The following is a 26174-nucleotide window of genomic DNA, read 5'->3' on the forward strand; positions in this document are numbered from 1 at the left end:
TCTGAATGTTTTTTATAGCAAGCAGCATTGTATCACAACGTGTCAAAGTAAACCAAGGCACAGAGAATTTATTTTAGGCAAATGACTGAACTGTGAGCATCATAAAAAGTTGACGTTAGTCATTTATGGAGATACTTGCTGCACTGTAGGACACCTTGCTCCATAACTCTTGTAGAAACTCAGCAAAACACAGGGCTCCACGCCCTCATATGGAAGGGAGAGTTAAGCTCATTGCTTAAGAGCTATTATTCCCATCTCCCCTATTTACAGAAATTCCCCAATTCTGAAAACCTTACCTCCTCCCTATACCTTTTGAATATTGCTGAATGCTTTTGCAGCTCTTTTTGGTGGCAGTTGTTGAATAAGGGAAGAGCTGTAATTAACTCTTCAGCTGAGACCACAAAACACAGCAACTGTGGCATGAAATAGAAAATTAAAATGCATACAGCATATGTGCTTTTGTGCTGGTTTATTTTTGAAATTCTAATTGTATGCTGCCAAGTCATAGACATCTTTACAATATGTCTAAGCTCAATATGTCATTAGATTTTGTTCCTTTCCATAATTTAGGTTCTTGGTCATAGAACTGGAAATAAAAGAGTTGAGTAAGAAGTTGCACATGGGAATTTCAAAATATGGTAACCTGCCTTTACAGACTTTCAGTGAAATATTGATCAAATAATTTCCATTTGCATATATCCAGACTGAAATATTTCTCATGTTTATTATGTGTGAACCTCCCTACTGTTCACATTATCTATGCAAGATTTTTGCATGCTAGTTACAAGTTAATAGAGGAATTATGTAAGTGGATCACAGCACTTACAACAGCGTTTTGAAAATCCACAGGCTTTCTGTTGCTGTGCTTTATTTTCTGATGTCTTCCTGTGTAGATTTCTAGCTATTTTGCGGGAAGCCAGAGAACTCAGGTCCACACAACACACAACACAGACTCACCATGGAAGACTTTTTCTCTCTGGCAGGTAAAACTGTGATTTGGAAATGATTCACTGTAATCTTACATACAAACTGTTACTCGTATTTGTCTTCAGTGTTACTAGCCAGTGAGACTTACGGATCACTACTGCTATGCAGTAATTTCTTTTATTGGTTGTTTTTACTGGCTAGTTTTTGTACTAGATTTTGTAAGACTAGCATTAAGGAAGAAGAAAGTGAGCTACTATGTTCTGTTAGGTTACTGTTATGTAGTGTGAAGTGAAAAAAATGTGGAATATAATACATGTGTTGATAACTAAATAAAGACTTTGACACTTGGAAATTGTTTGTCATGTTGTTTCTCTTTAAAAATAAAGATATGGTATAATATAAATTTACATGTAAATGTGTCTTAGAAAGCTGACTCAAAGTGCAGCCATTTTAAGAAAAATGCTTTTAATGAGGTTATTGGATTCCACAATTGTTTTCCTGTAATTACTTTTGGTGTTAAAGTCAAAATATGTTTTTTATTCTTTTCCTCCTCCTTGTCTTCCTCCCCCATCCTCCAACTGCTAGTTTTCCAAACTCAGCCTATCTAAACGCTGAGACACATTCACAAATGCTTGAGACTCATCCATTTTGTCTCAACCTGTAGGAAGGATGAATGTGATCAGAAGTTAGTGAGCAATCTTTCTGGTGGTGAAACAGCATCTTGCTCCCCCTTTCCTGGTTATGTGGGCTGCTGGTCATAGGAATAAACTCACAGACTGTAATTTTTTTTTCTTTCTGTAAACTCAGCAGCTGCAACACAGTCTCAGCTTCATCTTGTTTCAGCTGAACTCCAGCTGTCCTCTATACAAACCAGGTGGGTAGTATAGATACATACACCTGGATTATGTCTATGAAAAACTTTAGGGTGAGGGAGTATAATATCAATTGTGGCAACAGTGATGGAGGTGATATGCACACTAGATGAGTGAAGGGCACAGTGGAACTTCCTTCCTTTCTTCAGTCTGTTTTCATGCATATGCTTTTCCCAAGAAATTTCTTGGCCTGCCATGTAATATCCTCTAGATATGCCCCTCTGCACTGCCAGAATGCTTCAGACCCCAGTCCATGCAAGCTAGTGTCACCTGTGGTTTCAGAGCTCAAGGGTGTATTTGGAATATATGAAGGGTTCCTCCAACCCTCAAGCACAGATGCTAGTTCTGACTCTAACTGTGATGGAAACCACCACCTTTAGAATTACTTTTGAAATCACAGCCTATGAAGTTATTTTTATCCCTCAAGAAAATATGTATCAGGTAACTTTTTCTTAAACAAAAACTGTGTTATGTGCTTGTTTGAAAATATGGAAATATTTTGAAATTGATCATTGCTTTTAGCACAAAAAAATAAATTTTGCTTATGTATTTGCAAATATGTCCTAGAAACTTGTGATCCACACTCTAGGGGAGACAATTTGCTCTGTGCTCTATGAACTGATTAAATTCTATACTGTCAGATTACGTTGTGTATAAATTGTCCATAGACCTCCTGTACTGAGGCAGGGATCTGTCTCCTAAACCAGTAAGCCTGTTTCAATCCTTCCAAAGTTTACTGTATTCCTATATTTTTTAAGAGTGGGTTTAAACTGTGAGACGTGCTGTGCTGTGTTTACTTATCCCACTATATTATCACAACATCCCCAACAAAGTAATCATGATTTTTCTTCAGCAGGAAACCTCAGCAATTTTGAGAGTTTGTTTATATTTTTGAGGAGGTCATAAGATTAATTTTATTGGTAGAAAGCCTGGCAAACATACTAATTTCAACATATCAGTGTGTTTATTGCTAGGACTGCTGACGTTATCAGTATCATAAAACTTAAGTGACATTGTCAAAATAAAAATAATTTCCATTAGTGTGAGGATATATTGCTTACATGAAAATTGATGGACTTGGTTGTTCTGCCCGAAGCCATGGCCTCTCTTTAGCTGCTTGCTACAGTAGTGATGAGCTTTGTGGGAAGAGGCACTTTCAAAGAGGATGCTCTTAGCTTCCTTTTATTTTTTTGTTTTAATCTGGAAAAATGCCTCATCAATTTTAGTCAAGTTTCAGTGTGTAATTTTCATTGTGTTCAGTGTTGCCTTTTCATTTTTTAAAAATCAACCTGGGCAGTTCCAAGGGAGTAAAACTGTGCTCAACTTCCCATTAATAGTTTATCACATAGCCTGCTGCTGGTTTGGGTTTTTTTTTTGAAGTGAAATATATGATTGTAATACAGTATCAGAATGAAACTGTTAAGAAAACATTTTATTAGAGCTTCCTTTGTGCGAAGGGCTAAATGTGTACTCTAGATCGATTCTGATTCAGACTATGTGTAGAAATGCATAGATATGAGCCCCCACTTAAGTTTATCAAACAGGAAATAATTTTACAGTAACATTTCTAGAGAAAGAAAATCCAGGGAACTTAGACAGCCCTTTAAGCCTTGATGCATCTGTGTTCCCCTATTGCATACTAGGAGAGTGTCCATGGCTTACCACAGCTGCATTTTTTCTTACCAACACATTACAGAGGATGATAACAAGCCTGACTTTTTTCTGTGGTTTGGATTTCTAGTCTTATTGGAGTGTAAATATTATGTTCGCAAAGACCAAGGTAATTGACCTGCTTGCATAAGAGACCATATAAGCAGCAGCACTGTAGGGTTTCTGAAACATAAATGTGCTTCCTCTTTGGTCTGCAGGACTTCCTGGCAAGGAAGGTTACCACGTTAAGAATAACTAAATAAACAGTTACCGTTGTCAAATTAAAGTTCTACATGCAGAGATAAAATCACAATCATGTCTATAACTTAGATGATAAATGGCAAGTCCACACTAAAATGAGGCTAAACTGTGGAAACCATTATTGATCTTCAGTCACGAAGTATACTTGGACTTTTATTGTCATCTGAGATAGAGGATATAGAGAGATCTTACTGTCTGTTCATTTCTATCTCCAGTTGCTCATTTCTTCTTATCAGCTGAAGATCACTGTTTTGGTGTTATTTCTGGGTGAGTTGCATGAGTTCTCCCTACTCTGTTCCAGACAAAAGCAACCAAATTGACTCAAGCTACTGCACAAACTAAAACTGAGCTATTTTTTATTTTTGTATCTCAGAATACTTACTTGAACAACTGAGGAAGGGTAGAAGTGTGAGAACTTCCACTGGAGGGATGGTAACAGGTGATGAGAAGAAGGCAAAATCAGTTAATCAAAAACCTATTTTGCAAGTAGAATATTGATCCAGGGCTTGAGTATAGGAGTGCTGTTATGGTACCCCTACACATATGTGTGGTACATTTGTGTTAAAGAAGAAACAGTTGTTGGAAAATAGACTAGTATCTCCAGGCTCACTTAACCTACTGTTCATTAATAAGAATGTCTTATTTTTGTACTTAGAAAAGCAAAGCTGTTTTAACTCATAAATTAACTGATGGCAAATTGGTTTATATCACTAGGGGTTTTGTACGTGTATAAAACAATTCTGTTTTCATTTCAGGAAATACACAATATATAATAAGCACATAACAGAAAAATACTAAGTATGTATTAAATTATATGACTTTTGTCTCTGGACAAACTATTGCTTATAGTTTTGATTTTGTTGTAATAGAAGTAACAGAAATGCTTCTCTGTAATGTGTGCTTTAGTAGGTTTACCGAAGTTTTTATTTAAAATATTTATATTCCTTTCCTTATGACTTTGTCAGAAGCATATTTTCAGTTTGTCTTTGCTTTGTTTTATTATGTATCATAATTTATTATTGAACTAAAGGAACTCAAGAGTAGTGGAACCAAAATACTAAAGGTTTAAAAAGCATAAGCACATGAAGAGAAGGCAACAGAAATTACTTTACACAGTATAGAGAATCATACCTTCTCTCTGCTGAAAGCTGATCCGAAGGAGATTTGGATTATTTTTGGCTGTTGGCCGATTTCTTCAGTCTGGTGTTTCAACACAAGAGGACTACGGGCATTTTCTTACTGTTAGCTCAAGAAATTCTTTCTGTTCCCTAATGATACAGGATGACATATCCTTATTGGGCTGTTCCAGTTTTACCGATGCTCTCACCCTGTATGGCTTGTAGTCTACTGAGGGCTGATTGTATGATCCTCTTACACACCTTAACAGGTATTACTATCAAAAGCACTTATTGCAGATATATGGCCACCCCCTCTGAATAAGAGGGTTTTTTAAAAGCTCACTCTAAATCATTTTTAATGCTAATGATGTCTGTACTGTATAGCTGTAGATGGCACTTAAATAAATGGGAAGAGATGAGCTCTGTGTAACTGAATAAAAGGTGACTGCAAAAATGTTCTATATTAAACAGCAGTCTGCACTACACAAAACTGAGACTAGTCTCAGATATTGCAGTGTTCCTACCTTTTGACATCGACAGTTACAAAAATACAATTGCAGTTACCGTAGATGTGCCTGAGAATCTAAGAAATGCTGCTAACCCTGGAGATGTAAACATTTTCTACAAAAGCAATGAGGTCACTGCTGAGGAATGCTGACCATGTGTACATGAAAAAAGTTACTTGCCTGTGGAAGGAAGATATAGTTACAGTGGTTCTCAACATCACTGCAGTCAGTGCTTGTAAAAATTTGTATTTGTGTACCCATCTCATATTGGGCTATGCACTTTTCAATAGTTTTAATTATAACACATGATAATAATACTTGTCCTTAAGTTCACTGGAAGTCATATAGAAACTGAAAGACTGGAAGCTGATTCTTTAGGAGAAAAAAGAGACTTGGTGTCTAGTTTCAGGTGAGACTATTCACACCAAGATTGACCTGAGACCAAAACCAAAGAGACTTCTCCTTCTCATTTGGGGAAAGAATGGACTTAAATAGTGACATGGTACATTGAAACCAGAACAGCCTGAATGATCTAAAGAGTTTCTACAACACAATATTAACTGGAATAACCAGGGGATCCATTACAACTCTTCACTGATGTTCTGTTGGAGTAAAACACACTTTTTTCTCAAAATACTGAGCAAAAAATGAACCTGTCTCAATGGTTCTTGCCATTTAGAATCCTCCACTGGGCTTTGTTGTTCTCTGCTGTTTTCAAAAGAAATGGTGCCACTAACATTTAGCAGTGTGAGGGTGATTGTGTGTTTCTCAGGGGAATCATGGCCTAATTTAATATGACAACATGGTATAAATTATAGGTTGTCTGTCAGGGTGAAATGAAACTGTAAGGAAAGGATGCTCCGTTCTGAAACTTTTACCTTTTGTGAAATTTTAATACAATGTTTTCAAAGGAGAAACAGAGCAAAATAACTTCCTATAGATTTTGACTGACAAGGCCATACTACGTGCCAATACATGCTTTAGGAAGTAATCCAAAACTCCAAGAAATTTTAAGAAATTTTTATCTTTGACTATTAAAGAACAAGTTCAAACCCTTTATAGATGGAAAAGAAGATTTCAGTAACAGTGAAATGTGAATGTCAGCTTGATAAATAATTTTAGTCTGCCTTGTGACAGTGTTTGGAAGTTTGTGAGCTCCCCTTCCTACCCCACCTCGCTCCCTCCAATTTCCTATTTCCCCACTCTTAATTCCAATGGTTTCTGTTTTAGAGCTGGTAAGAGAAAGTAGGCATACTCTAAATTTGCAGCTGAATGAAGTACAAAGTGTCACAGTTTCTGTTCAGCTCACTGCATTTGGCAAACAGGCTTGGGGAGACTGACAGTACCTGCTGCATTGTCCTAGGGACATGGGAATTGAGAGCACAGAGCAGGAGAATGGGATGGTGGTTCAAGTAAAACTCTTACTACCTCTTCTCTGCCTTACAGCAACACCTGCAGCCCAGTAATTCTGCCTGGCATGACAACAGGCTAATAGGGCTAGTGAAAGCTATAGTTGCACGCTGTTGCTGACCTGAAGGACCCTTTCAGCAAAGTTGTGAGAGAACTGGTCTGACACAGTGATTGCAGTGGCAGTCATTAGCTATTCACATTACATGTTTACAGAGAACTGAGAAAAGGAAATTCACGTAATGTTGCAGCTGTAAAGGGTGGATCTAGCTAATTTTGAACTTTATCCATTAAGTGAAGGAAAATTCCTCTATTTCAGGTTAATTGATACTTCATTAACAGCTTCAAAGGAAAAGTAATAGACTCTTCGCTGTCTGTTAGTGGAGTCTAATTCATATTTGCAGTTCAGCGAAGTCAAACTTTGCTGCAGCAGGAAATAGATATAGTTTCATTTAAGCAGACTCCAGTACTGACGTGCCATTTTCTTTCTGTTACCTTTGTATCAAAAGCTTCTAAATCCTGCCATGGCAAAAGAGAAATTTCAAGCTTTGCTTTTAGAATGTCTGCATATTTTGAGCACAGGTGGTGCAAACAGTTTCATACATCAGTATCGTATTGCATTAGTTAGCTTTTGGTTTCAGCATATCTGATAAGCATACCACAATTCTGAAACATGTTTGGGGCATTTACACTAATAACAGATAGACAGCTCCTAGTTTATAAATGTCCTGAAAGATGCTTAACAAATCTATGGCATACTTGGGTATCCATTTTCTGTATCACTCTATAAGTAAAGGTTTGAAAGAGAAAGGTGCAAAAATCAATTTGAAAACAAAAAAAAAATCATGAAAAGTACTTGTTCCTAAACCACCACTCAGAGAATGAAGCCCTAAGTGGTCCATTCATAAAATTGCCTTCTATTTTATATGCATACATAAGCAAGTGAACAGCTCAAGCTTTCTCCTTTTTTTTTTTCCTTTGAAGTTGGAGTAAACTGATTTTACATAACAGCATCCAGATTAGAAAAATGGCAAACTGAAGTTACTGACAGAAAGACTGATCTGGATTATAATCACATCAAACACACAGTTGAACAAGAACACAAAAGATAAAACCTTACATGCCCAGTGTGGGTAAAAAGGAAAAATAGAAAAACATCTGTACCATAAAATAGAAAAAAAAAAAAAAGTTAAAAATTACTGTCTCAGATAAGAGGTTTCAAAAATGCTTGAATCCATTTTCAGGACAGACATTATTGAGAAAGAAAAATCAACACTCTTTTCCACACCTAAGCAGTAGGTACTGGAGTGTCAAAATTATTTACATTATTTTTAGATTGTGTTTAATTCATGGTGACTAATTAGCTGCTACTTGACAGCATATTAAGAAACCTGAATCCAGTTTCAAATACCTTCCAGCGGCAAGTATCTACCCATGTATTGTGCATGCAATAGGCATTGGTCCCAAGGGGAGACACAGTCTCTGATCATAGGATAAAATAAGATTGTACATTTGCTGCCATAGCTGTAGCCTGACAGTGTGCAGCTTTTTACAACTTTGTTCATTTTACATTGCTTACAAAACAGCTTCTTAATTGTCAGGACTGTTTTGTCTTGTTCACAGATGTATGCATACCCTGTCTCATGAGCAGTCAATTTATTTTTTTTAATTTTTCTTAAATGAAAAAATAAGTCCTACAAACAAAACCACATTTCACTGCTGTGTGTTAAACATATATGAAAATCATAAAATTCAGCTGGAATGGTTTCTTCAGTCACAGTAGTCCTTTAAGGCAGATGTGTGATCTAGGGATTGAATGACTTTCCAGAAAGTTTGTCACTTGAGTTTCTACATATAATTAATGCAACATAGACATAAAATATGCCAACTAGAGAGTTGTCTTACTGTCATTTGTTAGGATTTGGAAGATCAATAGGTTCATAATAATGCTTCAGTATATTTCCTCAGGAGGGGGAGGAGGGAGGTTGTATGTCAGCACATGCTTCAAAGCCTACATTATAGAATAAGTCCTAATTAGTTCTTTGATACTAAGCTCAAATGTTATTTCTGAAGTGGTTAACAGAATTCATTAAGCCCAATTAAAGTAAGAATAGTCTGTCACATAATGTTAAGGTTAAAGTACAATGTGTTTGTAAGCAAATGGGGTTTTTTTCCAAGAAGAAGAATGATTTGTCAGATTTTTGTTCTTTTTTTTCCTAAATATTTAGTCTCTGTATCAGTTCATTGTATGTTGAAAGGAAAGGTTTTGACATGCACTCTTCACATTGAATGTTGCAGTTTCTCTTTTGGAAGAAAGCTGATCAAAATACATTCATTACAGTGGCTGGAACAGAAATTTCTGTTTCACCTAAAGGGTGAATAGTTTGCCTGCTTACTTCAAATGACTTTCTAGAAAACATGAGTTAGTTACAGCTTCTTATTTTTGGGGCAGTTAATGCATCACTGGAGTGACAAATGAAATCTTGGTTGTTTACAATACCTGAAAAGCAAGAGCTACATTTTCTTTGCTGCCAGAGGAAAAATGCTATGGGTTGCTGTTACACTGAAACTTGTTTCTTATTTGAGAATAAGGGCCTAATTTTGTTTAGTTTTTTAGTCTTCTTCTAACACAACTAATACTGAGTAATGTGTTTCCAAACACCCAACTTTTTTAATTCTCCCAAACTCTTATAAAGAAAAGTAAATAGTAAACCACTATGGTTAAATAATAAACTGCATCATGAAATAGTTGTGTAACACAATGTTTATATTGTGAAGCAGAAAAACATGTATATGTAATTGTCACATTCTAGGAATATATATGTACGTAAACTAACTTTCTTTTCAGCCTGGATCTGGTTACACTAGAACCCATGAACTTTTAGAAACTGGATATCAAACATTTTTTTGGCCCAGTATTTCTCATTAAAAAAAAAAAAAAAAAGAAACAGCTTCTAATACTGGAACATCTGGATAAATTTTTGTAACAAAATGATCTTTGTGAAAACCTTTTATGTGCATGTAGTAGAATAAAAGAATTAATAAATTAAAACAACCGGTAATTCTAATACATGCAGAAGATCTGGCCCATTGCCTTTCCTTCAGATATTCCTGAAGCCAGTTGGTATCATCATGTGGTGCTTGAGAATAGTGATGCTACTTGTGCTGCCTGCTCCCTATCACAAAAATCCTGGGGTTATCTTTTTAAAGCAAAATGGTTCCACTACAAATGAGATTAAAACATTGTACTTACAATCAGATGTTTATTCTGTGTATTTTTAAAGAACTGCAGCACCACTGAAGATGACAGTTGTCTTTAAAGGTTTCTTTTATTGACCTCATCTTGAACATATTCTGCCTCAGGGTGCTTCAGCTCCCTGTCTACTGGGAATGAAGGGGGCCAAAACACAAAAGCACACAGTACACTTTTTTCGTCTGATGCATGGGGAAATTTGATTCAGTGGAGCAAGCAGAAGACAAAAACTATAATGGCAGCATTAAGTATTGCCTTCATTTGTATATTTATTGTGGCCTTCCTTAATGAGTTTTTACTAAATGTTCATTTAGAAAACTAGAGAAGTGTAAGCTGAGGAGTATCAGACACATGACTCCTGAGAAATGGTAAAAAGTCTTTCATATTTTTCACCAAAACTAGCTACTATGAAAGCTGAAGAAAAGCTGTGCTTTTTAAAGTCAGACATAATTTGTGTTGTGCATGTTCTCCTATATTCCTTTCGTGTGTCTGAAGGCTCTTTGTTACTTCAGCCCATCCATCACTAAAATGTTGTTTGTGTCAGTCCACCTAAAGGATTCATCACAGAATGAAACCTCTCCTTTTCACTGTACAATGAACTGATAACAATTAAAGAGAAAACACTCAGTAATTTCTAGTAAATTTTGACTTGATATTTTTAAGTAAATATTTCTTCAATAAGCTGAAGGTAACACAAAGAGGATGCAATAAAATCATCTCATTGCAGTTACCCCAGATGACATAATTGATCTCTATGAAGAATGTGCAGTGAGAGGGGGAAGTGAGCCTTTAGAAAACACAGAAATTCAATCAAGTTTTTCTTTAGTTGTGAAGCATCTATATAGATGTTGCTAGAAGGGGTTTTACTGGAGAAGTAAATTCTTTATTCCTCTCTGTATTCAATTTTTTATTAAGAAAATGACAGAGATTCAAGTTTTGATAGGTTAAAGTATGGCTTTACGTGTAACTAAAAAACATGTGTGGGTACAAAGACAGATCTTCACAATATTTTAGCAAAATCTATCAGGAGGAAGATAGCAACTTGTGCAAAAGGACACTCTTCTGACTGTGAAATTCAAATATTTCAGTAATTTACAGAACTGTTACGCCATGAATTTAGGGTATAAACCCATTTTATAGACATTTTATTGGATGCTCAAAAGAGGGGAGAAAATAAACATTTTCATGGTGGACAGTAAACATTTTGCAGTGGACAACAGGCTGACCATGAGCCAGCACTGTGCCCTTGTGGCCAAGAAGGCCAATTATGTCCTGGGATGCATTAAAAGGAATGTGGCCAGCAGGTCGAGGGAGGTTATTGTCCCCTTCTACTCCTCCCTAGTGAGACCACTTTTGGAGTACTGTGTCCAGTTCTGAGCCCCCCAGTTTAACAAGGATGTGGAACTCCTTGAGCAAGTCCAGCGGAGAGCTACAAGAATGATCAGGGGACTGGAGCATCTCCCTTATGAGGAAAGGCTGAGAGATCTGGGTTTGTTCAGCCTGGAGAAGAGAAGGCTGAGGATGGATCTTATCAATACCTATAAATATCTGAAGGGTGGGTGTCAGGATGATGGGACTGGACTCTTCTCAGCGGTGCCCAATGATGGGACAAGGGTCAATGGGCACAAGTTGGAGCACAGGAAGTTCCACCTCTGTATGAGAAAAATCTTCTTTCCTGTGCGGGTGCCAGAGCAGTGGCACAGGCTGCCCAGGGAGGCTGTGGAGTCTCCTTCCCTGGAGACATTCAAAACCCGCCTGGGTGTGTTCCTGTGCCCCCTGCTCTGGGTGTGCCTGCTCAAGCAGGGGGTTTGAACAAGATGATCTCCAGCGGGAGGTCTCTTCCAACCCCTACCGCTCTGTGATTCTGTGATTTTTCACTGGTTTTGATGCTTTTAGGAAACAATTGTCAGGTATTGTGACAGCACAGTGCAAACATAGTATCAAGGCAGTAATTTTTACTTACATGCATACACTAAGTACCTCTGTACACCTGGGTTATCACTTGCAAAAGAGTGAAAACCATTGGCTATTGCTAGCTTTCATTAACCTGCCTTGAAAAAAAGGCACCTTATTGATACTTTTGTTGTATTTTACCTTAATCTTCATGTGCCATTAGTCTGTAAAAGGTGGGGCATTTGTTGCATGAAAATTAAAATTATGATAGCATAACATAAGTTTGTATGAAAAAGGCAGTTAAGGTTCCCCACTCAGAAGCTGTCTGCCGATAAGAAAGGTCACTTGCTTATTGCAAAAATTTGCTCAATAAAGACAAAAAAAAGTGGGATAATTAACAGCTGTCAAAATATAAAGAGTATACCCTGAAAGGCTCTGCCCACCTTCTTGACTGTTATGTAAATTTTTCTGCTTCAACATCATGTATTAAGGAATCCAGGGAAAACACAGGAACCTTGCTCCTCCCCAGTATAATAGGTCTTATTGCTTTAATCATTCCCTATGTATTTTTTCTTGCTTAAGGGTTTGAAGGATTTTTCAATGTAGTGATTTCCTGGATTCTTTAATGCAGTTGAGCTTGCCAAATTAATACTTTAAAAAATGGGGGAAAAAAGGTCACTTTTAGGAAATCAAATATCTGAATTATTTCAACCTAAAGCAGACACAAAATTAATTACGCCATACACTCCACTGACTATTAAAAATATTTTTAAAAAAGGCCTGTGATGACTGACTCAGATGTGGAGATTTATTATCTACAAGCTTATAACAAGTTTCTGCTAGTTTTTCTACTTCCACTTATAGAAATGGCTTATGGCTTCATCATTTCTCCTTACAGAATCAGGTCTGTAGTTTGATACTATGTGCTCTTTCTTAAGATGATGCTTTGTTATCAGCTTTTATATAGCGAAAGATATATGTGCTTATATTTATACGTATGTATATGCATGGTGTCCAAAGGAAAAGAATTATGGTAAACCAAGAGATGCCTGTTTATGATGTGAGAATGTAAAATTAGTGATAGTGGGTCAGACAAAAGGTTCATTTAGCTTGTGATCTCTCTGAAAGTGGTAGGCTAGAGATAGAGTGTGAGAACTATGTAACAGTATAATGAAAATTTCCCAGAATATTCTCCATTTTAAACATTTAATTGCTATGGGAATCTGTTAGCCCATGGACAGTGCCTTTGTACTTAACAGAAAGATTTCCTTTTGATTGGTTTGAACCTGCTACCTAGGGTGAACCTGGGGGCATCTGATTTCTTGTCTTGGAAGAGGCAGTGAATAAGCAATCCTTTCTTACTCCCTTTGCCATTCATGATTTTGTAGATCTCTGTTATATCTTCTAATCATCTCCTCCTATGCTGAAGAGTTTTAGTTTGAATTGTTTCCTGTGTGAAAACAGCTCCATAACTGTTTAATCATCCTTGGTGCCCTGCTCTGAACCTTTTCCAGTTTCACTGTGTTCTATAAGACAGGGCAGATCATTGTTTCTAAATTCCCAATAGATAAAGAAAGTACCTAAATATTATTTTTTTTCTCTCCTCCCCCATTCTATTTCTAAAGTTTTATTCCTTTAATAAGAAAGTAGCTATGTACATAAGTATGGAACTTTTGGTGCCTAGTCAATGCGTCTAATTTGATAACTTCTGGCAGTGTCAGGAGGTGATAGCATGAATACAGTAGTGCTTATACATTTCCTTTAAAGCCATTTGAAGTAAAAATTTAAAACTGAGGTCAAGGGGATATGAATCAGATTAATTATTGTGACTTAATGTATTTCCAAATATAGCTTTGAAATAGATAAATTGAATTTAGCTCTTCTGAAACTATTTAGTATGTAATTCTCTTATTTTATTAACTGTTTCTGTTCTTTTAAATTTTATCACATAAAATTGAGTTCTCCTAGCTAGATAATTTTGGGTTAAAAATATTAGATTCTGTCCCTTGGAAAGAATACCTTTTCCTAGTTATTTGTGTGATCTTTGTCACAGATGTAAGAATTTATACAAAACTCAGTTTTAGTGAAAGATCATGTAAGCTTCAAAAATTCAGGCAATAAAACCATAACCAAAGAAAATGGGTATTGATTTCTCTAAATAACAGGATGATAGTTTATGTAATATCTTCAACCTGGGAAATGAAGGATTAGATTAATTAATAACTTTTGAGTGTTGATATGAACTATGAGCAAAAGGCTTAAGTTTCCTGCTTCAGTTAATAAATTGAAGTGTAACAATTTCTAGGGATAACATTGGAAGAGACTCATTTCTAGGTAGAGAAATGACTCAGTGATTTGGATATGTTCCATGGAGTAGGATGCCTAGGCTATTTCCTCCTTCACGCATTCCTTGATCATTGTGTATGAAGTGCAGACAGGAGAAAGAGGGAAAAGTTTCATATTTTCTCCAACTTACAACTATGAAGTCCTGGTTTTTATCCATTCCATATATGGAGCAGGAAAATGCTTTGAAACATCTAGCGTGTTGAGGAAGTTAAAAACCGTCAAGAAAAGCTATTTCTTAAAGAACGTTTCCAAAGTGGGAAGAAAACAACTACAGGAATGTTCACTAATTTCTATATTTGCTTAGAAATAAACACAAGCTTAAAAAAAAAGATAACATGACATTCATGGTGCTTTATGAGGAATAACACCTCAGTTTTACTGTTTCCCGTAATTTATTTGAATTTTTTCATACAGCCTGTGAAAAGGGAAAATACTTATTTTAAGGAAGCAGAAAACATTATTGGCTGATGTCATTGAGAGAGGCAGGAAAGGTGTTATGACCAAAGTGTCAGAACACTTTACTAATTGTTCCCTCCATAATACAGGTGAACAATAATTAACTTGGATAAAAGTATATGGGAATGTATTTTGTATTTCTGCTCACATGGTTGAAAACATGACATACATGTGAAGCACTTTTAACCTCACAGCGTTTGATTTATCAGCTTGAGCACCAGTTTTCAGATGCATTTACTAATTCTGTTTGTCACAGGATTAGGTTTCCACACTTACTTTAACTAAAGCATTTCATATTTAACTCATCTTTCCATAAATTTTCTTCTCAGGAATAGAGTCATAGAAAAGTCAGCAGATTTTTTAACACTTAGAAATCTCATCCGACCATGAAATCAAAGACTGGACTGTATCTTATGTGCTTTTAATATTTAACTTCTTATTTTAACAGTCCTGACTGTTACTCTATCTTACTCTTTGGGTATTTTTCAATTTAAAAAAAAACCAAAAACAAACCAACCAACAAACCCAAACTCCATTTAGAAAAAAAATACTATTTCTTCACATTTTCATCTTAATGAATGTGCATAGATTTGTACATGTTCATATATTCATAGATGTATCACATTTTAAATATAACTTTCAATTTTAAGATCTATTTTTGTATGCCAGGATAGTTGGCTATGGTATTTCACTATGTTGGTACTTCTTTGCCAATGGATTATAAGTTTATATCATTCTTATGTCAACAGGAGTGTTCTTGCATATTTTTTTTAAAGTCTTGCAATGGAATAGAGCCAATAGAATATCTTGTGTGTCATATCTCATGTCTGTAATTGTTACAGAGAAATTAATATTTCGGCTTATAAATATATCAAATATCACAATAGTCCCAGCATTTTGTAAACACTCCAGACTGAAATATATGTCCCCTATAGTAACTGTGGAATAATGTGAAATGACAAATCTTGGCGGACTGTGGGAGTTCCAGAAGACAGAAACAGAGCTAAATTTGCAAGTATTGTAAAACACATAGGTGGGTTCACTGTATTATAATCATAGAATCATAGCATATCTCAAGTTGGAAGGGACCCATAAGGATCATTGAGTTCAACACCCTTCTCCTCACAGAACTGCCTAAAACTAAACCATATGACTGAAAGCGTCATCAAGACACTCCTTGAACAATGACAGGCTTGGAGCCATTACCACATCCCTGGGGAGCCTGTTCTAGTGACCAGCCACCCTCTCAGTGAGGAACCTTTCCCTAGTGTCCAGTCTGAACTTCCCCTGACACAGCTTCATTCCATTTCTTCGTGTCCTATCACTGGTCACCAGAGAGAGGAGATCAGCACCTTCCTTTCCGCTTCCCCCCTTGAGGAAGTTGTAGTCTGCAATGAGGTCACTCCTCAGCCTTCTCTTCTCTGAGCTAAACAAACCCAGTGACCTCAGCTGCTCCTCTTGTCTTGCTCTCAAGACCTTTCACCATCTTGGTCTTCCTCTGGACACACTCTGAAAGTTTGGTGTCCTTCTTGTATTGAGACATCCAAAACTGCACACAGTACTCAAAGTGGGGCCGTACCATTAGAGTGTAGGGTGGGACAATCATGTCCCTCGACCAGCCAGCTATGCTGTGCTTGATGCACCCCAGGACACAGTTGGCCTTCTGGATGCCAGGGCACACTGTTGACTCATATTCAACTTGCCATCGACCAGAACCCCCAGATCCCTTTCCATGGGGCTGCTCTCCAGCCTCTCATTCCTCAATATGTAGGCATAACCAGGATTGCCCTGTCCCAGATGCAGAACCCAGCACTTACTTTTGTTGGATTTCAGACAGTTGTTGATTGCCCAGTTCTCCAGTCTATCCAGACCTCCCTGTAAGGCCTCTCCACCCCTAAGGGAGTCCACAGCTCCTACTAGTTTAATAACATCAGCAAACTTACTTAATGTATGTTCAGTTCCTGCATCCATCATTTATAAGAATATTGAAGAGCACTGCCCTAGGGAATTCCTCTGGTGACTGGCCACCAGCCTGATGTAACCCTATTTACTATAGCTCTTTGAGCCTGACCTGTCAACCAATTGCTCATCCATTGTATTATGGACTTGTCTAGCCGAATGTTGTTGCCTTTAATTTATTTATTGGGGTGCTTATGACAGCAGAAACAGCTAATGTTTTTCATTGTAAATATTTACATTAGTTCAAGATTATTCATTACACAATGACTTCAGGTTTCAAAAGGGATGTGGTGGTGTTTTCAAATAAACTTTTTTTTTTTTGGTCATAAAAATAATAATTCTTACTCTTTCTAGAACAAGTAAATTTTGTATGCAAATTCCAAATTAGGTGCTTTGGTTAATTTTTAGAACTGCTGGGTTTTAAATATTCTTGGATTTTTTTTTTTAGGGTTTAGAATCTGCACGCAGTTCTAAAAAAACCTTATTTTGCCCTCTTACTTTTTGATTTTTAAACTAGCTCATGTTTTCAACAGTTGTCTGAATATATTAATACACTGTACTATATCTGCTTTATCTGTTGACTACGCCATAAGCTAATGGTATTTAACTATTAATAAACAATCACCTTATGGCTGTAAAATAGATCACTTTAATTTTAACATTTTACAGGGCAGCACTTTTAAACAGAAATATCCCTGAAGTTTTTAGGATATGTTTTATTTTATTTTGTTTCAGTTGAGTCTCCACCATGAAATGAAGAACACTTATTGTACTAATTGTACCTTCTCATTCAGGTTGCTTCCTTCACGCAAGAAAAAAATAGAAGCAAAAATTTTCACATTTTGAAGGAAAACTTTTTCACTCTACTATGACTCATTTCATGAATAAACAAAAAACTGTTATTTCCTGAAATATGCAGCATGTTTTCGGAAGGCTATACTGAGAAAACGATCAGAAAAAAGTAAATACTTGCACAAATTATTTGCTTGTATCATTTTAGACATAATTGCTCACCCATAATAACGTAGAAGACATTAAAATGGCAATGATCATTTGACAATTATTATCACAGATATCAGTTATCCACTGTAAGTAAAACTCTAGATATTTTGCATACTGCTGTGTGAAAATGGTTGGTGAATGTCCTTTTAATGGCAAGGCACTGTATTTTGTGATTAGTATTTCTCCCTTTCTGATCACTGTTGGCTGCTCTTCCGTCCTGTTTTATTTTGCTCCATACATGGTATAGAGGAAAACAGAAGTAAAATTATTTTTTCTCATTTTATATTCTCCCATCCCTACATGGATATTGTCTATGAGAAGCAGCTCTTCTCGTTACAATATAATGACTGCTGTGGTGACTAGAGGAATGAAACATAACATGGTTTTAACAAGGTTATTGTCTCTAAGTTAACTTAAGTTGCTGAGGTCCTGACAGATCTGCTGACTATTCTCAATGCCTTTTACAAGGATGATTCAATTACATCTATTGTGGGTTTCCTCCAGAGGGAGTAGAGAAGAGATAAAAATAGCTTTTCAGGTTTCTGACCAGATCGTTCTAAAAGAAGATTGTTTATCCTAGCATACAATCAACTGTCTGAGAAGATTTTCATGGCCTAGATGATTTTTTTTTTCTTTCAAACTGTTATTCACTAATTCATTTTGGAATTAAATCAATCAGCATTCAACTTATGATGCACCTTAAAGGCATCTTGTTGGAGTGCAGTGTTTTTAAAAAAGGAGCTACAGATAAGGTCAATTTGTTGTTAGATTGGTTGCATGTTTCCAAAAGTATGCAAGCGGTTATTCAAGACAAACTTAAATTAATTTCAATATCGGAGAATATAGTCTGTTTTTCAAACCCAATGACATTCAGAGGGACCTCAGCACACTGGAGAAATGCACTAACAGGAGTCTCATGAAGTTCAAAGAAGGGAAATGCCAAGCCCTGCGCTGGGGCTGAACAGCCCCAGATACAAATACACACTGGAGGCTGACTTGACTGGAAAGCTGCTGGAGGGCAGCTTTGTTGAGGACATTTAGGTACTGGTAGACAACAAGCTGACCATGATCCAGTGATGTGCCCTGTGGCAAAGAAGGCCAACAGCATCCTAGACTGTGTTAGAAAGATGGCCACGAGTAGGTCTTGGGAGGTGATCCTTCCTTATTATTATATAATGAATCCTTACTATTATATAATGATATATATTATATTCATTATTATTATGTTTATTCCTTATAATCAAACTTATTATTGTTAATATCATAATTATTAGTTATAGAATTGTTACTCAGGGAATGACATTTTATATATTATTAATTATATATTATATTATTTTATTAATTTCATTTTCTATATAATATTATTTTAAGATAAAATAAAGTTATTTAAATATTAAACATAGAAAATTAATTAATATTTAATTAATATATAATAATTTAACAGAGTTACATTTATAAAACAATATATAGTATATTATAATATATATTTATATACAATATAAATAAGTATATGTAAATTTTTATAGATAGATAATAAATAGTTATACATATATGTAAATATTTATATATATGTATATATATGTATATGTATATATGTATATATATGTGTATATATGTATATATATATGTTATACATATATGTAAAGAAATAGAATATATATTATAATCCTTCCTTATTATAATATAATTAATCCATTTTCAGCACTGGTGAAGCCACATCTGGAGTGCTCTGTCCACCTTTGGACTTTTCAGTACAAGAGAGACATAGAGTCACTGGAGCAAGTCCAGCACAAGGCCACAAAGATGTCTAAGGGACTCATCTTTCATATGTGTGAGTCTGCGAGACCTAGAATCATTTAGCCTGGAGAAGAGAAGGCTCAGGCGGATCTTATCAGAGTGCATAAATAGCTGTTGGGATTGAGGAGAGAAGACAGAGCTAGGCTTCTCAGTGCTACCCAGTGTCAGGACAATATGCAATGGGCACAAAATCAAAGACAGGACATTCTATTTAAACATAAGAAAAAACATTTTTCTTTCAGAATGGCCAAACACTGAAACAGGATCTGTAGAGGGGTGGTAGAATCTCCATCCTTGAAGATACTCAAAACCCAGCTGGACACAGCCCTGAGCAGCCTGCCCTAGCTGACTGTCCTTTCAACTGGCGTGGTGGGGACAGAACTAGGCAATCTCCAGAGGTGCTTTCCCACCTCAGCTCTTCTGTGATTCTGTAATTTGTTACATCAAGAAGGAGCTCTAGCTTTAGCTGGGTGCTTTTACTCTAAGGACATCATATATGAAAAGTAAACTGGAACCACAGAGGTACATTAGTATAACTCAGCTCAGTTCATCACCTGTTGTAGCCAGAGGGAAGCAAAGAAACATCTGTGTGGATGGGACCTTGTGAGATTAACAAGTCTGAACCATGAACAAAAAATTCATATGAAATTCATATGAAATACTTACAGATTGTGAGCATCTGGCAAATTTGTTAGTGGGGAGCTATCAGTCCTCCATAAGGGGAAAAAAAGAATAGCTGTCAATTAAATATTCCACAGGGAAAAAACTAGAGGAGGGAAAGCAGTATCATATTGAAAAGACAAGGTAAAGAAAAGTCAAATCCAAAAAGAACGTCATCAAACTAATTGACCAGAAAGTTGATGACAGTAGCTATATGTAGCTGCATCGAAGCTCAAATCACTTCTAATAATGTTTTAAACCTCTCTCAGTAATCCTCTTTACCCGTAATTTTAACTTTCTCCTTCCATATCTTTTGCATTTGTTTCTTCTGCTTTCTTTCTATTTATTCTTTTTTTTTGGCTAGGATTAATTACACTACTGAATTCCTGGCTACACAGATGTTACTTCTCTCTCTAATTTTCTCTTGCAGAATTCCAGAGGAAATATGAAAAGTGGTCTGAATTATTTCTGAGGTCTACAGTTTTGCTGAATCTGTAACCTTCTTAAATTTTTATAGTCATTATTTTATTTTTTTAAAATTGAGATTTTAACTGTTCTTTTAGATTTAAAAATTACTTTTAGATACAACACAAATGTGTTTTCATACTCACAGCTTCACCTGAATGTATAAATCACTGGAAGTGTTTAAAGGTGCCTCCTCCTTGAATAAAAAAGGAATTACTAACCAAAGCCTTAGGAAGACAGTGTTTATTCCCATAAGAGGGAAACAAGTTTAGAACTAGAATTTAAAAAATGCATTCTGTTTAGAGTTAGAAATTACATGAGTAGAAGAATCTGGATGTACATCTGTAGAGTTTTCTTATTTTTCATCTATGCACTTCATTTGGAATTATTATGAAAAACAAGTTAATCCCTATGTACTGTATATGTTTATAGACTGTAAGAGAATGACCACTCAATCTTAAATTTAGTCTTTCTAAGCCATGCTTCTGGATGATAGAACAGCATTTTGAAGTTTTCTCATATCCTTCCAATGTTTCAACATCGCTTTGAAATCACAGAGGTAGAACAGGGTATGGTGGTCCACTATTGATCTTCTTGAATATTAATGGAAAAGAGATTACTTCTCTTCACGATTTTTGAGCAATATTCCCTTGGTCATCTTTAGTTATAGCATTATTGTGAATGCTCTTACAAAACAGGTGTTTATGACTTCTGTTTGTCAGTGTTGCAATATATAATTTTAAAATTTGCAAGATTAAATTTTGAACACAAGCTATACAAATTCTTCTAATGCTTATAATCCTGCATTTGACTGTATTAAAATGTTCACACAAAAGAGCCCACATTTTTTAGCAGACAAGATGATCTCTCTCTGAGTGGTTCCTATAACAATTTAATCTATTATTCTTTTCACAGATTTTGCCAATATATTTATTCCTGAGGGGTATGGAATTGCCTGCATTAAATCCCTGAGATACCGAAGTATCTTATAAAGGTTCAGTTAACAATTTAGTTTGTAATTTAAAAATACTCAGTGTGAAATATGTAATATTGATTCATTTTTTAGAATATGTAGCAATGTGTCTATGTACAATGCCTTATTAGAAATCTGTTATTCCAACAGATATTTTATCAACCAAATTTGATTTTTTTTAAAGTCAAAACCAGAAAATTTCTATTTCTGCACTATTTTCTAGTGCATTCTTTTACATTTGATTAATTTCCTTGCCATTGTATAGTCTTTCCTGATTCTGCCCCATATCAGCTCTTTTTATGGACAGCACTGATATCAAAGTAACTGGTCCATCCATATCTGAATCTGCCTGTCTGTTCTTTCTAGTATGTGTTTAGCTTTCCTCGTTAGTCAAGTTACTTATTCTTACTACCTCACACCTTCCTATTTGCTGATAAAAATTCCTTGAAAATAAAGACTGTTGCCCGGTAAGGTGGGTTTTTTCAGAAGTTTCCAAGATGAAAGCAAGAATGCTTATAATCAGACCACTGCACTTTTTACACTTTGATCAAATGACCTGAAAAGTAGTGCCTGTACGTTTATACTTTTTTATATAGGAAAAGCTGTCATCATAAAATGCTGTGAAATTTATCAGTGAACTTATGTCTCTGATCTTTCCATCTTTTTCGGATAGGGAGGAATTAACATCCCATTGTCTCCTTACCTGTCATTGCACATTCTTAGGAAAATGAACGGACTGAACTGGTAATGTATTCTGTCCATTTGGTCACATACTTCAGCCTTTTGTGTAGTCTTAATTTTGGTCACATGATGATTTTTTGTCTCCTTTGCACTTTCCATCATTATTTTTAGAATAAAATAGGAATTGGATGACCACTCAGTCAAAACAGAAAACACTGAATCTTAATACATTACAATGCATCTATGACTTTACCTATATATCGATGCTTTAACTAACCTCACCCTCATCCTGCCATGTTTTATGAAATAAAATTTTCATACCTCATTCATTTGCAACAGAAGACGATGGTATATCACAAGATTATATTTTAATAACAATAAGCAATCTAATAAATGAGGTGTTTTGTGCTTGCATGTACTTTACGCTTTCATGATAAACTGGCAATTCCACTAAAAACAAGTGGAATTCCTTGGAAGAAAAGTAATATTACAGGTACATGTTCTTGCTTATTCTTTGGAATAAAGGATGATTATCTTGTTCTGTTGCTTTTACACGGCCTATATTAAGTAAGTACAGTGCGGTACTCAAGGCCCTCTTAATGTAACAAATCAAAGTGTGCAGTGTGTAAAGTGCTCCAAACCTGAACTTCCACTGCTCAGTTATAAAAGACAATATGCATCAGGAAATGTTTTACCAAATTTTTTCCATCAGATTGTCTAGAGAGAAACAAGGTGTGACAGCTGGCTATTGGTTATATTTGACCATGGTGCTATAGCATATCAGTATTTCAGTACAATACAGCTGAATAAAATGTAAAAGCAGGGCACATGTTGCTTTTGTCTATCAAGATGTGAAATACAGACCTTTCTGATGCAAGGACCTCAGTAGGAGTTTTACTACTGACTTCTGAGCAGTGAGTTTTTAACAACACATAGAGTTTTTTCAAGACATAGTTTTTCTTTTCTTTTTCTGGAACCAGGTATTTTGAATGGAATCATCTTTTTTTCAGCTTTCTGCTATGTGATATTCTTTCATGTATATTTGCTTTAGACCTACACATGCTTGAAAAAAGATATAACAGACACCAGACTTTATACGATATTTTTAGTGTGGATGGATGTAATACTCTAGATGTTACACATTTTAAGGTGGCTGAAAGAACTCATTAAGACAGATCAATTAACAAAAACTAAAGGTAAAATGGAAAATACCCAACTTAACTTTTTCTCTCTTTTATTTTTGTTCAGATTGTACATGGGCCTTTCAGAATGGTTTGGTATATGCCAGAGAGAAAAATAGGCTTGAGTATACATCTAAATCTTTCAAACACAATTTGCAAAGTGAAAAGGCAAGGGAAAGGTAAACACGAAACAAAACACAGTAAATCAGAATCAAACAGAATGTTTTTCAAATATATCAAAGTCAAAAATAATGAGTTTGTGGGGTCTCAGAAACATTCAGTACTTCCCAGTCATCTGAATAACCATACAGAATGTCATGCTCATCAGTATAATGTCAAGCCAAACTTAAGCCATCCATTCAAGGAAATACTTTTTTTTTATTGGAAAACCAGTTCTGCCTAGAAGGCTTCTTGGATTCCTTGGACTTAAATATGTACATTTCTCCTTCCTCACCAATAACCTAGACCATTGAATCATAACAGTTCATTCTCTTCCATATCCATGGTTCCATTGTGTCTTGGTGAAGAAAAATCATTAAGGTACTAGGCATCTGGAAGTGGATAAATAAGTAGCCAGTATATGTGTTTCTGAGCATTTAAAGAACATTGTGCAGCTTGGGTACCTTTTTTTTTTTCTCCCAGTGAAGCTATATTCTCCAATCTGTTTCTTCATTTCACTTTTACTACATACCGTATTTTAATTTCATAATTCCTGGTTTATTTTATTCTGCTTATTTTTCATTTGTTCTCCTATGTAGAAATTGCTTTGAAACATGAAGACTTTAAATTCTTTCCTGCAATCTTATTTCTATTTGGTGTGATTTCTCTGTATTTCTCAAAGCTCCATATTTGTCAGGTTTATTTCAGATAAACTCTTTGTACAGTTGTTTTCATATGTGGACATAATTTGTGATAGTAGGTACGAAACTATAATATATTTGCTATTAAACTATAATGCATTTGCTTTTAAATTAAAAGTTGTCTAGCTGCATGCCTGTTTGCCAAGCCCAGATTTTGATAAACAACTAGAATTAAAGTTCTGTTACTGAACACAGATGCAAACAGTACAAGTAGGTTGTGTTACTATATGCTGTACTATAATAATTGCCATTTATTTACTTTGACAGAAGCATGGGTTAGGTCCAAGGTATAAATAGTTGCTAATTTGAGTTTTATACCATTTTATTCTGTCTAGCATGAATTGGACCAAGTAATCTGTTGCTTATAATGAGGGGTTTTTTGAGTAAAATAATGAGTTTCATAAAAAATCTATTACTTTTTACAGACTATGTCAATCATTAATTTAAAAGCAAGTTGAATTTAGGACACCAGTTGGACTAAGGGAAGAGAAGGAAGTACTTACAGAAAAATAAGGTAGAGTATCTTCAACAAACTTCTTATTTAATCCTTATTTTGTACTTTTTGCCATCTCTTTTGTTTCTATCCTTAGGCAAGGCCTAAGAAAAAGGGGATAGGAAAAGGTTTTGGACTATAAAATACAAGTTGTTTCTTGAGTTAGCGAAAAATGCTAAAACTCATCATTAACAAGCAAAGGCTCAGCAGTATCATATTTTAGTGCTGTGTTCTGAAGTGCTGAGGCGTTGCTGACCAGATTGGCTTGTATTGTAGCTAGGACTCGCTGGATGAAGGGGAAATTTTAGTTTTAATTCATCTGTTGTTGGCATTCACTTCTTGCTTTCCATCATGATAATGCTGGTCTCCAGGGGAAACTTTCGAAGGTGATGTTAAGTTCACAGAGAGGGCTGTCAAGATGGATAGTGAAGAAATGTCAGTGAGGCTTAAGTAGTAAATTAATCGTTTAATCCAACAGCTCCTGTCCTCATTAGAGAAAAAACTAGCTTTGCTTTTTACATCTTGAGGTTAAAAAGAAAAATTGTTCCATGGTTACTGAAACTTTCTGAAGGAGACTTGCTAATACGTTTGGGGTTTTTTGATCAAGCTTATGTCTTGTGCATATCAAACTGAAAAGATGAGTTCTGTGCTGAAAAATTTGTGCATGAAAAGCCACTAAATCTCATACTCTCTTTTTAACATTCACCTTTGGCCTTTGAAACATTGTGTCTTGCACCTCATGCAACCCAGCTCACCTCTTTTCTGGAAAACCACACCTAGTGAAAGAAAATGTGGTGCAAAAGGGAACCCAGAGTGCAGGCATCCTCAAAAAAATGATGAAGCTCAACAGAAATGTGGGAAGAAAAGGGGAGATGAGAGGCACACTGATCATGCAGGAATGAAATAATGAGGAAAATAAAAGTGTGGGAGAGAGAGCAGAGTGAGTTTACTAAAAGAGAAATGACGGAATATTTGGAAAGGGATGGAAGTGAAGGAGCCTTTCTACTGAGGAAGTGACAAAGAGGTAGCCAAGAAGCATATTCTGTATTCCTTAAATTTCATGCCAAATATAAATGTAATGTTGTCTGTATTTGTATTAGAGATAAATAATAATAAAAATGATAAAACCAATAGTATACCTGTAAGTTTTGCTTTAAATAAAATGGATTAAGAATACTGAGCTAGAAAAATGCACAGAAAGATTTATTACATTTTGTAGAATACTGACAAATATGGCTATTCTAGTTCTGGTACATAAGCACAAACCATTTACAACACCTGTTTAAATAAGTGCAAAATTGGTTCATTTTTATATACTTGGTTTTTTTCTGACATATTTCATTGTAAATTTGTACTCTGCTCAAAACCTTCATACCTAAATTGTGTCTTTTGTTTTTTTGATTCAAATCTGATT

The 26174-nt window shown here is 35.5% G+C and overlaps 1 long non-coding RNA gene across 1 annotated transcript in view; it reads left to right on the plus strand.

Annotated features, from left to right (window-relative positions):
• The window catches only part of LOC135311720 (uncharacterized), a 56707-nt gene extending 31931 nt beyond the window's left edge, over positions 1-24776 (plus strand). The window contains exon 4 of the long non-coding RNA XR_010371307.1: positions 24693-24776. This is a non-coding gene — a long non-coding RNA (uncharacterized LOC135311720). The remainder of the gene's footprint in view (positions 1-24692) is intronic.
• The last annotated feature ends 1398 nt before the right edge of the window (positions 24777-26174 follow it).

The sequence above is a fragment of the Phalacrocorax carbo genome, chromosome 2, assembly GCF_963921805.1.
Source record: "Phalacrocorax carbo chromosome 2, bPhaCar2.1, whole genome shotgun sequence".
Taxonomy (NCBI): domain Eukaryota; kingdom Metazoa; phylum Chordata; class Aves; order Suliformes; family Phalacrocoracidae; genus Phalacrocorax; species Phalacrocorax carbo.